This window comes from Tinamus guttatus, unplaced genomic scaffold, assembly GCF_059628265.1.
Source record: "Tinamus guttatus ecotype Peru unplaced genomic scaffold, ASM5962826v1 Tinamus_guttatus_pri_ptg000288l, whole genome shotgun sequence".
In the NCBI taxonomy this organism is placed as follows: Eukaryota; Metazoa; Chordata; class Aves; order Tinamiformes; family Tinamidae; genus Tinamus; species Tinamus guttatus.
The window spans coordinates 39788-59211 of record NW_028288822.1 but is presented as its reverse complement, the minus strand read 5'-3'; positions in this window follow the sequence as shown (position 1 = coordinate 59211).

Below are 19424 nucleotides of genomic sequence, written 5' to 3'. Positions count from 1 at the left end.
TACAGCGTGGCGGTGCATTCAGTGAGGTAGCTTATGCCAAGTGATAATTTGAAGAGCTGAGTAGGTTTGGTGGCTGCAGCCTGGATAACCAGAGGCTGGAGGATAAAAATGGCAGAGATCACCAAAATCATGTGCGACAAGGAGAAAGTGGGTCGAGGTTGACCTCCTGTCTCGTCCCAAGGGGGAAGTAGGAGCCATTACAAGGAATTGGTGGAAGAAAGTCCAGAGGACAGGATGGCATGGACACGAATGTCCATGGACTTTTGTGGTGGGCTCTGAGTGCCTCCTTGGAGTTCTCCTTTCTTGTCAGTGGCTCATGGCCACTCCTGGACTGGGCGAACTCTTGGGTAGTCCTTACTCTTATTTTTTTTTTTTGTCTGATACTTAACCCTGGCGTAATATTTCTACAGATAAGGAAATAATTACACTTTGGTACAATGGAAACGCAAGTTCTAAGTAACTTATTACCAGCAGCTAAAATTAAATTCCGTATGTGTTGACAAACCTCAAACTGAGTGAGTGTACTGAAAGAAAATTAGTCAGAAGAAGCAACACAAATTAATATGACCAACTTTTCAAGATCATGCATTTTAAATACTGAATTATTGTTAAAACTGATTGCTAAGGCTTAGTAAAAATATTGGAGATAAGAACAGCTGCCTAGTAATTATTCAAAAATGCATATGCTATAAATGAATCATTTTTATTAGTTTATTAAACATGGAAGGTCTGTTCAAGCATTTAATTGGCTCTAAAGGAGACAGCTATGAGCAAATTCATTAGGTATTAGTTAATTACTAAGCAAAGTAATTGGCACTTAATAACTATTTTGATTGATATCTTTGTTGGCCTGGTTCTAACTCACTATTTTATCTAGAAACAAGTCAGGGTTTATATGTGCTTTATATACAGACCTATGGCTGCATTTTGCAATGTAGTCACTTCCCTAATAAAATTTATAAAAAATAAGAAAATACAGGGATCTATCAGTCATGAGGATCAACCACAGGGACCTAGAGAGACTTACTTAACATACATAATAAAATGCTGTTGTGAGGGAGGAACAGACTGCATCTCTACATGAGAATATGACCATAGGCTCCTGTCCTAGGAGCCAAATTGCACCTCTGAGCAATTAGGGTACCCAGACAGGAGAAGGCAGAGCAGAATATAATAAATACAGAGTGGAGTGAGCTTGGGGGATCAGAAGACAGCAGCACTGCTATTACTTGCAGGGCAGGGCTTCTTTTCTGTGACTTAAAGAAATTCAGTTTGCAGAGGTTCTGATCTGATGAAAGAGCTCTTCTAAATTCACTTTGGCCTGTAAATAAACAAAGTCATCTCTTTATTAGACCATCTATCTATTGTATCACTCACTACTTCTTTAAAAAAAGTTAAAAATTACAGTGACCTCTATTAGTACTGTTGTAATTCATTAGAAAACTTACAACTCTGAACAGAAATCTGAGCTTTTTTGATTAATATTGGTGTTCTTGCCATGACTATATCACCAGCACATTGGATAAAACCAATTATATTCCTCAGTTTTACATATCATCTGCATTTCAAAATAGCAACCAAACACTAACTAAAGCACTTCAGAGAGATTATTAGAGGTCTTGGATGATGATAGCCATTTGGCTTAGTGCCATCCACCACCACCTGAGGTAGAGTGTAATTGCCCCAAATGGCAATGCCTGTCATGTTCTATTTGCTAAGGCTCTATCAACACTTCAAGTGCTAATTAACAAGGATAGAAAAGTGATAGACATGTTAATATGTATGACTTCACATATGCATGAACATATGTAAGTCTGTGTGTAGTGTATATAATGTGTATAGTTTGTCTATTTTGTATGTAATATATCCATTATTATACATTTTTAATATATTACTATACATAGTTATAATATATATGGAGAGAGATACAAAGGCTTTTTCATATGTATACATATCTTCTTATTAAGATCATAAATATTTGCACCTATATTTACGTCTCTATATAAAAAACCAACCTGTGCATATAAAAAGTTTATACCCGAGTATAACTAGCAACTTCATTAATGCCATGTAAGGATTTCAAATTGATGTATTCTATGAATTACCTTGTTGAATTCTCATAGATCATAACCTTCAGCAGTCAAATATTTATTTACTAACATGTACACAGAGGAATCTATTTTGGATGAACTGCTAGTGCAATGCCTAATTAATTTAAAAATAGACTATAAAGTATATAGAAACATAATATCAATACAATGTTTAACATCTTGTAATTGAAGAAATAAAAAATATATATCTCTTCCTGTTCTGCCACATGCTGTATTTCCAAATAACAGATTCAACTGAGAGTCATTGTAGATAAATGGCAAACAAACTAAAGAGAGAAAGTAGTGTAATGAGGAATCGAATAGCGCAATCATCTGGAAGGAAGGATTGTTTTGAAGAGAAGCTATGATTCTGAGGCTAGAAACATATTTAAAAAGAAGCCCTATATTTCAAATAGGCAGAAAACTTCCCTACCTCATAGGAGATTAGATGAGGATGCTTTCATTAGTATTAATACATTTTTGCTTGAAAACTCTGATGATGAACATAGAGATTTAAGAAGCATCCTGTATACCAGATGACCTATTTATATACAATATATATGTATAGATACACATACCAGGTATATTTAACAGATGAGCATTCATTTTCTATCATGAAAAATCAGCAAATCATCTCCCCTGTGTTAGTGGAAAACTGAAAAATATCCATCACAAAAAAAAAAAAAAAAAAAAAAAAAAGGTCCATCGATCCTAAAGGCCAAAGTAAATTATATAAGAATACAGCTATGCAAAGGCTTAGCAGAAATACCTTCTATATGATCCACGTAACAGCAAATGCCCTCTATTACTGAAGAGTGATGTGTGGCTAGATGGATCTACGTCTAGTCTTTATAAGTGATAAACATTTACAGGTTACTGAGGTCTTTTGTGGGATTTTATCCATGACAAGCCTGTGATCCATATGAGTGGTTAGTGCACTGTAGAATTTCTAGGGCAGAGTAGGTTTAAATATATGTTAAAGACTGGAAATACGGAGAAGTCCTCATGTTCTGCATGTTAGCCTCATGTCCTTGGCTAACCCGAATCCTCATTTCAAGAAAGCTGATTTAATTTTTAATAACTGTCCTCTCTGACATGGCATGCACATGTCTGGCAGGACTGCCAAAATACGTGTCCTATTGAAACTGCACCAGAAATTTGTCCTGATCATATATAATTTAAAAAAATTATTCATGCTTGCAAGTGAAAGGTCTTTTTTAATTATTATTTTTTATTTTTATTCCCTGCCCTACCTTTAAAGAGAACAGTATGGAGCTGTGATCCTAATAGCAGGCTGAGCACTAGTAATTGGGAGGAAATGCATCCACAAAAAGGGGCTGCTACTTATCGTGAAAATATGTTTTTTTTTTTTTTTTTTTTTTTTTTTACTAAGTAGAACTATGGAAAACTTTTTTTTTTTCACCTGTTGCTCCAATTCCTTTTGCGCTTTACTGACTAGGCTGCTTGCTTGGCCTCATGAACGTCAGGCTGAAACATGCTGCAAAGATGATCTCCCATTTATCTGCACGTACCCTTTAAGCCCTGGAACTGCATTAAGGATTCCTGACATTGGCAGCGCTGAACATGTCCATGCTGTTTACAGCCTGAGCTACAACGGGCAGCTTGGGTGTTAACAGCTACTGGCATGGGGGAAAGGAAGGAGATGAATCAAAGTGCAGATGTTGGCAGATGAGAGAGCTGCAGGTAATAAAAGTACATATACAGAAAAAAAAGATTTTTCTGGGAGGAGGTATTGCTCAAATCTACAAACATTATTCATCCCAGCTAGCTTTTTCTACTCTTTTCTTCAGGGAGTGGTTAAAGTTGTGTGACAGCCCACACCTGGCTGAAGTTCTGAAGGTCAACGGGAAATCAAGTACAGGACAGAAATCTTTGTGTTTCCATCCATTACGTGGTGGGGGGACAGGAAAACCCCAAGTAAACAGACAAACAAAACCAATAATAATAATAATAAAGTTCTTTTTCATGTATGCAGGATTAGTGCAAGGCTTTGTGTGGCTAAGGAAGTGCTGCTCCAGCTCATGGAGTCGAGGATGTGCAGAGCAGTGGGACCATTAGGGTTGAGCACAGGTTAAACCATCCTGATTTGCAGTCGTTGAGGATCTGGATAACAAATTACCTTTCTCCTGCAAAACGTGAAAGATTGTCCAGCATAATTTTCTGTGCCTTTAAGGCTGCCCCTCCTGAAACACCCACCAAATGCTGCCTCTGGTCCCCACCTGCGAAGCTGGGCAGCTGGCAGTTTCATTTTAAGAGGCTTTAAAAGACCTTTAAAACTCTCCAGCGTGTAAACAATGTTTTACTTCATTGCTAGTGAAAAACCTTTGTCTGTCCCTACAAGGATTTCCTCCTGCCACCACCTGTCTTTGTGCCCTGGGAAAGCAAGACATTCAGACCTGGCAAATGTCTCCTTTACCACATATAGGAAAAAAAAAAAAAAAAAAAGCAAAGAAGGTAGGGGCTTTCTATTTATTTTATTTTGTTTTGTTTTATTTTATTTTATTTTGTTTTATTTTGTTTTATTTTATTTTATTTTATTTTATTTTGTTTTATTTTATTTTATTTTATTTTATTTTATTTTATTTTATTTTATTTTATTTTATTTTATTTTTTCTCAATATGCCTGACAGCAGCCTGATTGTAGCATAGGAAACCTCTTAAACTCAAGCAATCAACTACTGTTCTTGCAAATTACTTCCATGAATAAGACAGCTCTCCCATTTTTAGTCTTTTGTGCTTTATATTAGATTCATCCAGACTACTAAAGGTAAGAAACCTGTGTTGCGAGGAAATAAAAGAAATAAAATGTTAGAGGAAAAAAAAAAGAAGTATAACATCAGAGGCTGGAGGGTATTTTTTTGTGATTTTTCCATAAAAAAAGGCATAATCTGGTGGCCATTTGAAGAGCCAGAGCAGTTCTTTATATATAAACACTGATAAAGAAGAGTATCATTTAAGATAAATTCACCTACATAAAAGACGTATAAGAAGAAAAGCAACTGCATGAAGTAGTAACAACAGTAACAACTTACAGACAAATGGATGGTTGTAGTACAACCAATACAACTAGGAGAGACTACTCTTTTATTGAACATGCAAAACTGTAAAACATATAGGTCTTTTCTCAAATACATTTTACTTGATATATTAACAACACAGTGCATATGTTCGGAATACTCCTTTTGCATTGTAAAAATGAAGTGTACATCTGGCAAACAGTAACAGAATAATGAGAAAAAAGTAAAGTGCTATTCAGACACGTTTTCTGGGGAAGGGAGAGGGAATCTGTCCTTGCAGTTTCATATCAACTCTATACCACCAAAAATATGTAAAGCAAATTCAGTGCAAATGAAAATCAGCTCCTCTGTACTGTAGTGCATCTTAAGTGTTGGCCACAGGCATCAAAACAAACTCCTTTCAGCAGACACGGTTTCTATTTTAAGCAAGTGTCGTCCCCTCGGCCCTGATTTAGGGTTTCTAAGCAGACTGCATATTCTTGGCACTCTTGAAGTAGCTATTTTTCTTTTTTTTCTTTCTTTTTTTTTTTTTTCAATTGCAAATCTCAAAAGGCTTGTATCACCGAGGTTGCCATCCCTAGTCACGCTGAGTAGTACTCTACATGCTGAGTAGACCAACAGAGCCAGTAGACCTCCGGGGGTGAGCCGTGCATTGCAAGAGTTTCGGCAACCAGCCTGAGGAGAACAGCATAACAGATACCCTACGTTAGCATTTTTCCACTTTTTTTTTTCCAATTCAGTGAAACTTTCTTTTTTTTTTTGGGGAATAGAAATAAAAAACATAAAATAAAACCATAAAGTGGATTTCTCTAAAGTATATGGTTTTCATGGATGTCTAAATCAGATCTTAGTTTTTTTCAGTCTGCACAGGCTGAAAATACCTTGAGGTGATATACACAAAGAATGTATGAAGCAGAGAATATGAATAAAGAAATGTGAATGGTTTATGAATATAAAAGTGTAAGAGGCAATGAATGGTTTTGATTCAGCGTGGCCAACGAAGCACAAAGGCAGATTCAGTACGACTGAGCATGAGTGAGGCGGTGTAAATGGAAGTCAATACGGCTATCAACAAAAGATTAGGAATGTGCAATGCAGAAAGTGGCAGGGCATTTATAAGCATGTCAGATTACAGATTATGATGAGAAAGGAATTCTAACTTTTCTAATACCAAAAGCAAATACATTTAATTTCTTCAGAATATAAAACTGCATTTTATGAGCAAAGTTATTTTACTCTAAGTGCACAGGGAAAAATGAATAATGTACATAGGTGTATACTACCCTGTCCAGCATACACCTATTTCAAACACAGCTTGAATATTAGGTGTTGCTGTAGAACATAATTTAATGTGCATCATGATTGTGCATGAACAATATAGTCTATGTACTGAAAAGTAAATAACTCGGATAAAAATTTAATCTTCCTTTTCTGAAAATACAACAAAAAATAGAAAGGTAAATAGCAACAATTGGAAAAAAATGCATCTGCAGCTGAATTTTTACATTGCTTAAATATTTAATAGTAGTTCCTGCCTTTCAGTAAAATTTTCAGAATTCCTGATCTTGCCTGAACAAAAAGAGACCTCATGAGTGTCGTGGAAATAGCTCCTGTATGAAGTCTGTTTTAAATCTTGGAAGTATTCAGAGAAATCTTTGAGAAAGAGATCTACCACCATGAAGCTTGCTTACCTCGGAAGCTTGCTTGTCTTCCTCCCTGGGAAGCAGGATGCATTTTGGGCAGTTTGGGATAGCATGCCTGTTGTATATGTGGGATGCAGATAGTGGGTCGATCATATTCATGGAGTGGTCCACTGGCCTTTGAGGAGAAAAGATCATTCCTAAACATGTCCCCACAGTTTGCGATGTTACCATATGATGACTGTTTCTAGCAGCTAGCAGTTAGAAGCCATGCTGTACTTCTAAGTATTTGGTTGGCTAGGGTAGGATATATTTTCCATTCATATACAATATATAGTAACAGTCAGTTTCTGATTCTCCCTCCTAAGTAAGCTGCCAGTATGCGAAATTTTGGACAGAAATTTATTTTATCTCTATTACTTCCTCTATTTGAAATAGAAATAGGATTTTAGGGAAACATGATGCATTTTAATAACATGGTGGTTAATATAATTTACAGGCATTTCCACCTATATTTGGAGCGCATGGGTAAAATTATATTGTCTTTTATTTTTTCTCAGAAAAGATTGTCGGTACGGCCACTTTCCCAGGTAATGTCCTTTTGAAAAACAGCCTATCTTATTCATAGAGACAGAAAAATCTTGGAAAATAAATTAAGATTTAGATTTTTAACTTGTGATCAATTTGGGAAACTTGATGCCAGCTGAATTTCCATTTGATATTCACATTACATTGACGGTGCAAAGAAATGGAAACCACAATATCAATAACACAAAGCTAATGTATATGTCAGCTCTAATATTACACCTGTTCTGCTGGAATTCTTGGTTCAATAAAATCCCTTTATGCTTAACCATGATATGAGCCTTAATATCACACCTACCTTTTCACAAAATATCTGGAGATGGGTGCATGATTTGTCCAAATCACCTAGATGGGCACTGTACTATAGATTCGGATTAATGACCCAGAGTTGGTGACTTTGGAGTTGCCATTCTTTGCTCTAAGCAATCTGCATTATTTGTGCCCAAACTCCCTGAACTGGCAAGAAGATCTACTAGAAATGGAAGATGAATTTCCCCCCTGAGTGTGACCTGTATACCACTTTTGTGACCTTTAAAACTTATAAATAGTTACACCTCCAATACTAAAGAATAAAAAGAAGTAAAAGCTGGTGGCATAGTATCACCCTGTGAATCTGTGGCAGTGCTACAGACATTTAAATTTTTCATTCTATCCCTTTCTACAAATGCACAAAGGCTCCTTCTTTTTCAAGTCTTTCTTTTCCAAAATATATATCCTCACCCAAAGAGCAGAAAGGTCAAAGCAAATTTTTTACAGTGTGCATTGTTGCAATTTGGGAGGGAAATGGCTGGAGGTGGATCAAGAGTTTATTACTCTATGTAAGCATACAGAAATGGATACTCTGAGGCAAAATTTTCCAGTTGTTTTTTTTCCATGCTCAGCTTGCAAATGAGGTTGATACTATCATGTTGAAAACTGTTCAATTGCTGAAAAGGAGTGCTGTGTTTCCTAGTGCTGTGATTTCTATGGTTATTCCCTTTTCCCACTAAGGCCATTAGAGGCCATCATGATTTCTTTTATCTTTTCAAGTGTATCCTCTGATGTACTGCAAAGGAAAACAATGATCCTGACAATTTTCTTCAGGGTAGCTTTCTGCTCAGATTTTTGTCTGTATTATTCACCCTAAGCCTCCTCTAAAAGAGAGGCCACTCCCCATGCTATTTCATCTGTAGACTTCCTGGGGTAAGTAAGTAAGTAAGTGCCTTGTTTAAAGCAGTCATTACGGATGTGTTTTTATGATCCCTTTATTAAAGACATCTGAGGATTTTTAATAGGTCTTCCTATTCATTAGGTAAGAGATTTCAATTAATATTATACTAAAGTAAAAATAATAAAAAAGCCGTGAATCCCATTTTTTTTTCAGAATTATGAGGAATGCTCCGTATACTATTACCATTAAAATTGCTATTAAAATTACAAGACAATGCATTTTATTAGTACTTATGTGTATACAAGTGTTTCTCACACCCATAAGACATTAGAATTATTAGATTCCTTAGCAAAGTAAGTAAACTAAGTATTAGGTGTCATGCACAAGGACTTTGTTGGCCTTAGATAAATGTCTTGCTGTGGTACATTTAGTGAATTGAGGTAGGTCTTCAGCTGCAAAACACAAGACAAATCCTCATACATTCCAAACACACCTCTCAATTTATGGGCACAGGTATTTTTTATTTCTTAGGTAACCTAATTAATTAAACAGGGTAAAAGTAAATCTCTGGTATGTGCTGTGGCTTTGAAAAAAATTAGACTCCCAACCTCGACACATATGTTGGCTCAGATATTTAGTTCTTGCTATCAAGGGTAAAGAGGTGAACTAAGAATAGTGGCAGATAGACTGAGGATATCTGTGGTGGATGCTCATAGGATATGGATAGTCAATAAAATAATGGAACTGGATGCCTCTTTCCATCAAAAAAGAGATTGGCCTGATTCCTGGATCATAAAGAACCATTTTAATCACCTGGTAACAACCGAGATATAATTAAGGTTTCTTTTTAGGAAAATATTTTGATATTTTGACTTTAGGAGATATTTTTATTTTTTTTTCCTTGTAAATAGTACCAGAAATACAGTCTCACAAGCAGTCCATTTGATTTCTGAACTCATCTATTTTACACATAGCGCAATATTTTATTGGATTTTTTTTGCAAGTTTCACGCTGTAAAATAAGATATAATCTGTATGTGTCCATGCGTATGTCTGTGCATCTGTGTGTAAATCAGAAACTACCAATAATAATGTATTTGCTTTTCTTTTCCTAAGTTATGTAGGCATGCTGTAATTTATGTCCTTCCCTTTTGACACTGTAATCCTTTCAAAGCAATGTCAGAAGCAGTTTAATTCTTCTTCTCCTCTGTATTTTTGATTAAATTGCTATAATCAGTGCAAATACTTCCTCATTTACATGCATTTCCCTCCGTGCAAGCATATGCATACAGATCTACAGAAAATAGTTTCTCCAAATGCATTTCAAATCACCAGGGTGAAATATCTAATAGCAAATGGCACAAGTGAACCAAAAAAAGAAAAAAAAAATATCTAGAATCATACCTTGTCAACACAGACATAAAGTTGAATGGAAAGTATTCCACAGCATCATTTTGTGTTTTCCGGGACAAAATAAGTGAGGGACTTCCGGCAGGGTTAATGGTTTTTCGGTTCATTTTATTATTATTGGTTTCCTGATGGTGTTCAGCAAGGAAATAGCTAAGCACATTAGCAGCCCTAATGTTTCTTATCATTTCGGTTTACCTCTGAGGTGAAAAACTATGTTAATTCTGTGGGTGGGGAATTTCCTCACTTTAAAAAGCATCTATTGTATGTGACTTTAATTAGACTACATGCTAATAAACAACATCGTAGTTTAAAATGGGCATGTTTTCATTGATATTCCCATTGCAATGCAGGGTTTCTCTCTGTTGGTTTCAGTAAATTGTCTGCTTTTGCGAATGTTTTGTAACATCCAGTTTACCTTTGAATTAGGAGGATGCAACCCAAAGCATCTCCTTCAGAACCTGAAGTACTCCTTATATAAATAAATATCTGCATTAATTATGTGGCTGGTTTTCCAATTGAAAGATTTTTTGGATGGACAGCTCCTGATGTGATTTAGTACATGCACAAGCAAATTCTGGCTAAAAGGGAATTTGAAAATCTGTCCTGGTAGTAATCTCTTGTCTTCTCCTACCACTGACTATCATTTTTTACATATCTTTTTGCAAAACATGGGTGATGTTGCTGCCTTGCATATATCTTAGCACCACAAAAAAAAATCTCTCCTATTTTTTTTCAAAATTTGTAATTACGTGTAGCAGGAATGGACCTCAGACTCTAACTGTGAAATAAAAACTCTTAACCTATTACTACCACCAGAATTCAATGTGGTCCTGGTATTAATTTTTGTTCAGCTTATCTGTCTTTTTGCAAATAGCAGGCTGGCTCCAAACTGACTCTATAAATGCTTTAATTTTTATAATTATTCAGGTAGCAATTTTAAAGCCTACTAGGTTTATGACTTTTCTGCTCTTCAGAAATGCCTGCTCTGTTATTTGAGAGTTGTAGTAGGGTGTATCTTCTGCCACATTGAGACATAAAAAATGTTTTGGCTAGTATCTGACCCAAATCTCACGGAAATTAACGAGCCTTTCAAATCACATTTAAATACATGTATCTGCTCTAGCTGTTAGACTCACAAATACGGAAGGAACAAACAGATTTATTGCAAGTTGCAGACTCATTTCATTTTTGTATAATTGCATTGAAAAAGGCTAAAAAGAGGAGGTAAGTACTTCCAATATACATGAGAGTCTATATATACTTCTTTGCTTATGAACTTATGTTCATATGCTAACACAACTGTATTTATATGAATAGAAGTTTTTACCTAAACACTTATCCTAGCAAAAGGCAATGTACATGGAAAAGCAAAAGAAGACTGGTACAAATATGCTTGAGTCAAATTGCTGAATTTAGCAATTATATTTGTGAATATATTATTCCACTTATTGCTCAGTATTAACTGACAGTGAAATAAATCTTTTCCAAATATCCTAAAGCTTTACATCACAGCTGTAGGAAAAAAAAAAAAAAGTCCCTTTCTAAATTGTCATATAGCCTTGAAATAGAAATAAGGAAAAAATAAATCAGAATGGTTTGTGTCTTAAATTTTGGGGAGGTTACTTTTATATATATTTTGAATAGAAATGCAAGTACCAGCTACTGAAGCACAGAAATTCTGTCCCCTAATTCTTCTTGTGATTTCAGTCATGGCTTTCAGCACCATACAATTCTGCATTACATCTGAAACTATTATTGCAACTAAGGAAAATTGAACTGTTTTCTTGGAAATATATTACTCTCCTGAACCTTATTCGTAACCGTGGAACTTAGCCCTGCTTTGAGGCCTTTAGGAAAATGGCACCAGTTCAGGGGACCCATTCATCCAATTGGAATATATATAAGAAACAGTCCTTTAAATTAAGTTCAGAGGTTTTAGCTGTGATTCATTTTATTCATTTTTATTTCAGGCTATACAAGATAGGGAGAAAAAAAAACTTTGCATGCTTCTTTTTATACATATTGAAAGACAATTTTAATATAATCCTGATTGCACTGATCTTCTACAAATATAAAAAAGTAATTTGACATACAATATACAATCAAATTATCAGTTGCAGATCAACATATAATTGCAAAAAGCTGAAAGATGTCAGCTAATTGAAAATGAAACTGATTAAAGTGTATTCTAATAAAAACTGATAGATAAACACCAGGAGAAGTAAAAATATTTAATTTACAAGTGCACCACACCCATCTTATAGCAGTGCAATTGGTATCACTAGATGGCACCCTTACAAATAATCTTTCCATTGATTACTGGAGGAAGTGACAGCAGTTGGATGGCATGGATTGTACAGGAGGAAGGAGAAATGTGTCTGGGCAGGGATGCTTTGGACCAGGCTTTGTGTGGCTTTGCATCTGGTAAGCCACATCTTAGATCTGGGCTGCAAATTTTTCACTCTAGTCCATGAAGACAATGTTCCTAAGATGATCTTCTAATAATGATATCTATGACATTTGCAGCTGGTAGAGTTATGGAAGAATCAAATCCGTTTTATGCTTTTTACAGATAGGAAAATGAGAAAAACGGAGTGCATAAATTGTGCTAAGACCACCAGCAAATATTTCACAGACCAGACTCTGGATGTTAAAATTTGAAAAGCTATTGAGCTGAAATTAATTAATCATACTGTCCTACAAAACCCAACCTGCCTATTGAAGGATGTAGCATGCCCTATCTACATCCCGAAATCCCTGGATCCATGAGTAATGTAATTCAACTGGTGGTAGAGGGCTCTCCCTACCATTGCAGAGGTCTTCAGAGGTCTTTTTTTTTTTTTTTTTTTTTTTTTTTTTCTGTTTCTTTGAGCTTTTGAAGTGGTGTTATGAGAGAAGGCAAGTGTGTATTTGACCATGCGGATGTGCTGTCTTTCCAGTCTCAACTCCTATGTCAGCTTTTCCTCAAATGTACTGGAGTACTGGAATTATGGGGGAAAAAAATAGCAGGAGATCCAACACAGTTTTGCAGACTTAATTCCTACAAACTTGCTTACCTCTTTTTATAGATGCTGCCTGCTTATGGCAATCCTGTTAACAGCAACCCAGGGAAACTTTGGGGCTGTGTAACATAACTAGATGCAGATTGGCTCCATCAAATAATTCCTATCATCTCAACTAAGCTAATTTCCAGGTGCTTATATTTACTTTAAGCATTAGAGACATGGTTATCCTTTGAGGTGTAGCCTGCAGGTCAAGGAGGATTAGCTTTCCGTGCTGATACCATCTCCCTAGATGCGCTTAGGCTAATCCCTGGCGAGTACGCAATGTCTCTCCCGAGAGTGATCGCAGCTCGGGGACTGCCTGGCTGGGGTCTCTGAGGGAGCCATTGTGATTTTTTTATTATTATAAAATAGTTTTTTTCCTTCAGAATTTGTTACCGATGTCTGTGTTCCTGAGAAACAGGAACACAAAGGACAGCACGCTGGCCGCCCGGAGAGCTTTGCTTTTTTCCGGACTGTGTACAGGCAAATGAAAAACATGGCAGAAAAACTAGAAAGTGGTACAGAGCAGAGAGCCTGCCTGCTCTTGCATAGAGGAACATGTCAAGCCCTTTGGGCAGGACCTGGGAGCCTGTGCAGAGAAGCCCCCTCCCACATCTCATGGAGGACACCGGGTCCATCCTGTGGATGGAGATGCCATCACGAGTGTGCCCAGATCTTCTGTCACAAATGCAGTGTGTTTAATCAGTCTTCAAAACAACAAGCTCACCCAAGGGATAAAGCCACAAATCCCTGTCTGAGCTCAGATGTGACTAATCTCTCCTTGTGGGTGTCACATCATGAGCTAGGAGCAATCCCATGGGATGTGCTCCAGGTCTTGTGCTCAAAGGATTCGAGCCAAGCATGGGAACTGAGGCTTGCTTTTGGAAACAGATGCTGCATCCCAGACAAATTAATTCAATGAAGTTTAATGAAAGAACTTAGGAATTTAATGAAATTTAATGAATAATGTTCTGTAATGTACTTCCAGAAAAAAAAAAAAAAGAAAACAAAACTCTGACAGTAAACTCACCTGCACAAGGGTGGAGGGTGGAGAAAGCCTGGTCTTTGACCCTCAGTCATGAGAGCATCAAGGCTGGTGTAACTCAAACATAATTAAAATTTTAACACAAAATAGACATCCAAGTGCATGAAGCATCACAGAATACCCATCACAAATACCCTAAAGTCTTGGAGACATTATTAAATTCCTTAGGAAGCACCTCATATAAACATGTATCTATTGACCATCCCTGTCACGCACAGTGGTAAAATTTACTTTTGCAGCAACAGAACTCCTCAAAGTAGTGACTAGGACAGAAAAGAAATATATAAAGCAAATATATTTAGTGTGGGGGCTTTCAGCGGGACACCAAACAAAAAGGGAGGAATGATGGAATTCGGGTGTACCTGAAATCCAGCAGTCTCAAAAGGTCTATAGCTCTGATGGCGAATGGTCAAAGCAAACTAGTCTGGTAGGAAAACAATCCAGCTAGGAAGAATGGATACTGACAAGTCAGATTAGATGAAGAATGATATTAACTGTGCACTTTCAGTACACCCCAGGGCAGAAACAAATTGCACTGCCTACCTTCTGGAATAAGGTCAGCTGGTGAAGTGTTTCAGCACAAGAACAAGGACTATTTGGAAACATTACAAGCAACCAGAAAATAACGGATGGCTCAGTAGCAGCAGCATCAATTCCAGTGAGGCACTTACTGGTGCTGAACACAAGGGATCGTGCAGAAAATCCATCCAGATACAATCCAGTTCATGATAACTCAAGTCAATGATTTTGGACACACATATTTGCATTAAAAAAAAAAAAAAAAACCATAACAACATATTGTATAGGGTCTTTCTGGAGTATTTCTGGGTGTTTTTTCCTTCCAAATGACATGTCTCTGCTTGTTGCCCTGCAGCTGTAAACAGTAAATGGTCATTGTCACGGGAAAAGACCAGATGCTGCAACAAATAATACCAGCTCGCTCTGCTATCCTGGGTCAAATTCCCACATTCCAGCAAGTTAAGACATGACTAGACACATTCATCCAGAGATAGTCAAAGATTTTCTCTGCTAAAAAAAAAATGTATATGCTGCAATAAGCAGCTACCATGCAGTGTAACACAGAAGCTGATGCTCAGTGCAAAGCTCAACCCTAAGTGGCAACTTGTCAAACATACCAGAATTAAAATATCCTTTAATATAGGTTTTACATGAGCTGATGGTGGGAGATGACTGGGAAGAGAATAGGAAATGAATTTCAAGCTGAAACAACAAAATTATTTCTATGACACTTTAAATCCTTCTTCTGCACTATGTTGTGTACATTTATTATTGTGTTTTTAAGGAAGTACCAGGTCTCTCTAACTTCTTAGAATTCTTCTGTGCTTTTTACTTATTGAGTTTTTGACCATACTGAATTCTGACTTCCTGAGACATATATGATAATTTAATAGAGAAACAGATGAGTCCCGTGTTAAGGGTTAACCAGAGTTTACATAATAGTCTGCGCAAGCTGCAAGTCTGATGGGAAGATACTTTTGGGAAGCAGTCCCATTGCAGATGAGAAAGGGCATTCATGATCTGTATCACTCCCAAGGCAGTGAGGGAGGTCTTCAAAATAGACAACATGGGCCCCAATATTGTAAGGGACACCGTCAAACGCTTTTGCTTTTCTTCACAGTTTCATATGACTAGATGAAGTATAAACCTCATATTCTTGCTCATTCCACGTTCCTCATGCACAAAGTACCCAGAAAGCACAGCAGAAATGCAGCAACTTTCAACAGCTCCCTGCGTCTTAAGTCACTCACCAAAGGATGCTGCCTGGAGAAATGACAAAAATGTTGTGCAGCAGCTCAGGCAGAAGCAAGACACGAGTCCCAGCTTTGGAGGCAGATGTCACAAACATTTAAACAGCTGTCAGAACCAGTTCAGGCTGTCATCAGCCCTGACCTTAAACCCAGTTTAGTTTTTAAATGTTAGGGGGGGTGGGAAAAAAAGTGGAAAAAATAAAAAGCAGAAATCCAGCACAGTAAAGTTACACAGCTGCCTGAAATATTAAATGAAAAGACTGAACATCTGTTCACTTGCTTTTCAAACTTTAATGGCTTGGAGAGATATTCTGTTGTCTTAGATCTTTAAGAACATCTGAGGCCCATGCAGCTTCCGCACCTGTGAAAAATCCCCTCTCAAAACACGCATACACTTCAAAGCTTATTACTCCTGTTCTTTGCCAAACATATGTTGCCAACCACCACAACAAATTATTAATAATATTTAGGATGTATTTGACTTTTATGGAGTGATTTCCCTGAGTGAGCACCAAAATATAACTTACTTATGCACCAGCAAACTTGTGGGGCAAGAAGTGAGAAAGGTAGATGCACAGTAACTGGATAGTGGAAGTAAGCAAAGCATGAGATTGACCATTTACATTTGCTTTGGAAGTTTTTAGCTACTCTATCCTTTTATCTTCAAATTTTAAAATAACTATAGTATTCCCAGAATCACGCACAGTGCGTAATGAACCTGTAAACTTCCTGGCACTGGATACTATCGACAAAGCTAGGGAAATACAAGTGGGGACAGGAAGGAAGGATTAGACTTTTGTCTGAATAAGAATAGCTTCTGCCTTTAAACTACATGGTTTATCTTCATGTCAACCAGCAATTGTTCTCTTACAAGACACCAGATGTAAAATACAGACTAGAAAAATCTGTAGTGTAAACATCGTTGTAATTTCAGAACTAGATGCTTTCAGTTCACTTCTGGGACTGATTATGAAGCACAAAGTTGTACTTTGCATATTTCTGCAATATTAGATTTTAAGAGGCAGAAAGTGAACAGAAAAAAAAAATGGTCAGCAAGATTTCTGTTTACATTTCTATTTTCATTTCTAATGGGTTTCCACTGGAAGCATCTATTATCGCTCTGCAGGCTATCTTTTGGTCACCACAGCTTACAGGCTCAACTGTGTGAAATTTCAGCATGCAATGTAAGATTACAAAATTTAACTCACTCCATTTTCCATATGTGGACTGTAGGTTTCCATGTAAATAAGATCTAAATTTAGGCAATGTGTCTTTCCATATGTAACTTCAAAAACAGAAAGGAGAAGACTCTAGAGATACGCCAACTCCAATTGGAGCTACGTAGCATTCCTGTAGCTTTTTCTTTTCATGCATTGCATGTATTTTTAATGTTTTATAAGTTTATGATTTAAATAAAAAAGATGTATAATGGCAGAGATAAACAGGGAGAATTAATAATAATGACAATGATAGCATTATTAATAATGCACGTCCCATATAAGAGTCTTCAAATTCTATGAAAGCTAAAATGCAATTTCTTAAAAAAAATAATAAATCTTCATTAAAAATTAAAACAATGGAATATAAGCAAAAGTGTGCAGGAGGGAAAAGGTAGGGCACTGGGTAAAAAATAATTAATCAGACGGAGCGGGAATTATTTAAAAAAAATAAACACATGCTGTGAAGAAAGTTTGAGGTTTGGGAGCAGTTTAAGATGAAAGAAATAAGTAAAACCTGTGGAGGACTGCTACATGTCACAAAGAACCCAGTGTTTCCCACTGGCTGAAGGAGATGAATTCCTAGGTATTTCTATAAATGCAGTCTCATCATCAGGAGCTATTATTTATGAAATGAAAACTAGATAATGGATAGGAGGCTAATTCTGTTACCCAATTTTATTTTTCAGTTGCAGCACTCCTCATGCCCTCATATGGTCATATATACTCTGCTCATTGCAGAGTATTCACTCAGAATGAAAAATCGTAGAGTTGTAACTTCCTACATGAAACTAATTCACAAATAAAGTCAGAAAGCATGGCTTAATAATGAAGTACTACATGGACAGTGTGAAAATAATGCACCAAGGTGCCAATTGAGTTAGTAAGACATCTGCTTTAGCAGTAACCCACTGCGGACTGGAAGTCCAGACTTAGAGACAGTAAACTTACTTCAAATATTAGAAATATTTTGCCCTCTTATAGGTACACAGCTCTGAGACCTGCACAGAGCATGCCCTGATTACAGATATAGGCTCATAATGGCCCTTTATTGAGCTGTGCAGTTTTCGATGCCATTCCACATTTAACAGCTGTGATGGAAGTCCTCTATGATATTCATTCCAACACTGACACCCTCAAGTCATATTTCTTCTCTTGTCAGAAAGTATTTATTTTTATCAGCAGGATGTCATTCAAGTGTATTTAAAAAATTGGAGAAACGGACAGTAGTGGAGGCCTTGTGTCAACCGTGTAGATAATGTCTCTCAATTTAGTGCTGCTATTTGGTTATTACACATTCATAAATAAATATCAATTCAAAGTCTCTTGGCTTCAGAGTTGAGATGGGGGACTGAAACCATAGGTGCTATTGAATTTTTCACTTACTCTCACAAAACAAGTCATCCTGTTAATAATCTGGCTCTCATCCCAGGCAGACATAACACATTTTGAAGCTGTCTTTCTCCCCGGCTGTGTCAGAATTGGCAGCTTTATTCACAACTAAAAAGTTTCCAAGTGGTCAGAAAGGTTTTTTTTTTTTTTTTTTTTTATCCTGACACTCTAAAGATTTTTGCAATGACAATGGGTAGGAGAATAAAACAAAAGCAACTGGACAAATCACAATTGCAAATTAACTTGGCATTGCTTGAGTGTGAACCTGTAAGGGAAAAAGAAGTGAAAAGAAGTGAATGGTCTTAGCGATTCACTATCTTTTGAAAAGAAGTGAATGGTCTTAGTGATGTAGAAGATCTGTAAGTATGCATCAGTGATTCCTAAAGCTAAACCCACTTTAAATTTGTTCCTCATCTTATTTGTCTAAACACTTTGAAGCAGGAAACAGTTAGAAGCTGCTAGCTGTTAGTAAGACAGGGGAAAAAAAACAGTCTTGTCATTGCACATTATATTAAGAGAAGTAAAAATAAAAACATGAAGGGCGTCTAAGGTCCACTTCTTTTCAAGGATAAAATCATGATGTGTTGCAGCACCTCAGCACCCACACAGCAAGTTATTCACAGAACTGTACTCTGATGTCATCCAAGTTATACTTCATTACACTTGTCAAATAAAATTCCTTAAGTTTAAAATGATGATTTCATTTCCAATAGGAACCAGTTCAGGCAGGAATTCAGGACCGAAGCCAAAATTTTGCCTGAATATCATACACATACATAGAAGATCGAAGAGAAAGGCTTTATCTTCAGACCAAGACACTCTCTACATGTAATATATGTCCCGTAAATACGGAAGCTCAGTAGGTACCGCCCAAAATGTGGTATTTGGATTTAGGATGAACTGTAACTCTTGTCCCATGCTATGAAGAATACTGCATTTTATCTCCTTTAGCAGATTTTCTACCCAAAGTGGCTTTGCTTGGCAGTTTGACTTTATGAGCCCTTTTAATGTTTTGGAAGTGTCAGACTGTTCTCTTTTAAGCTTC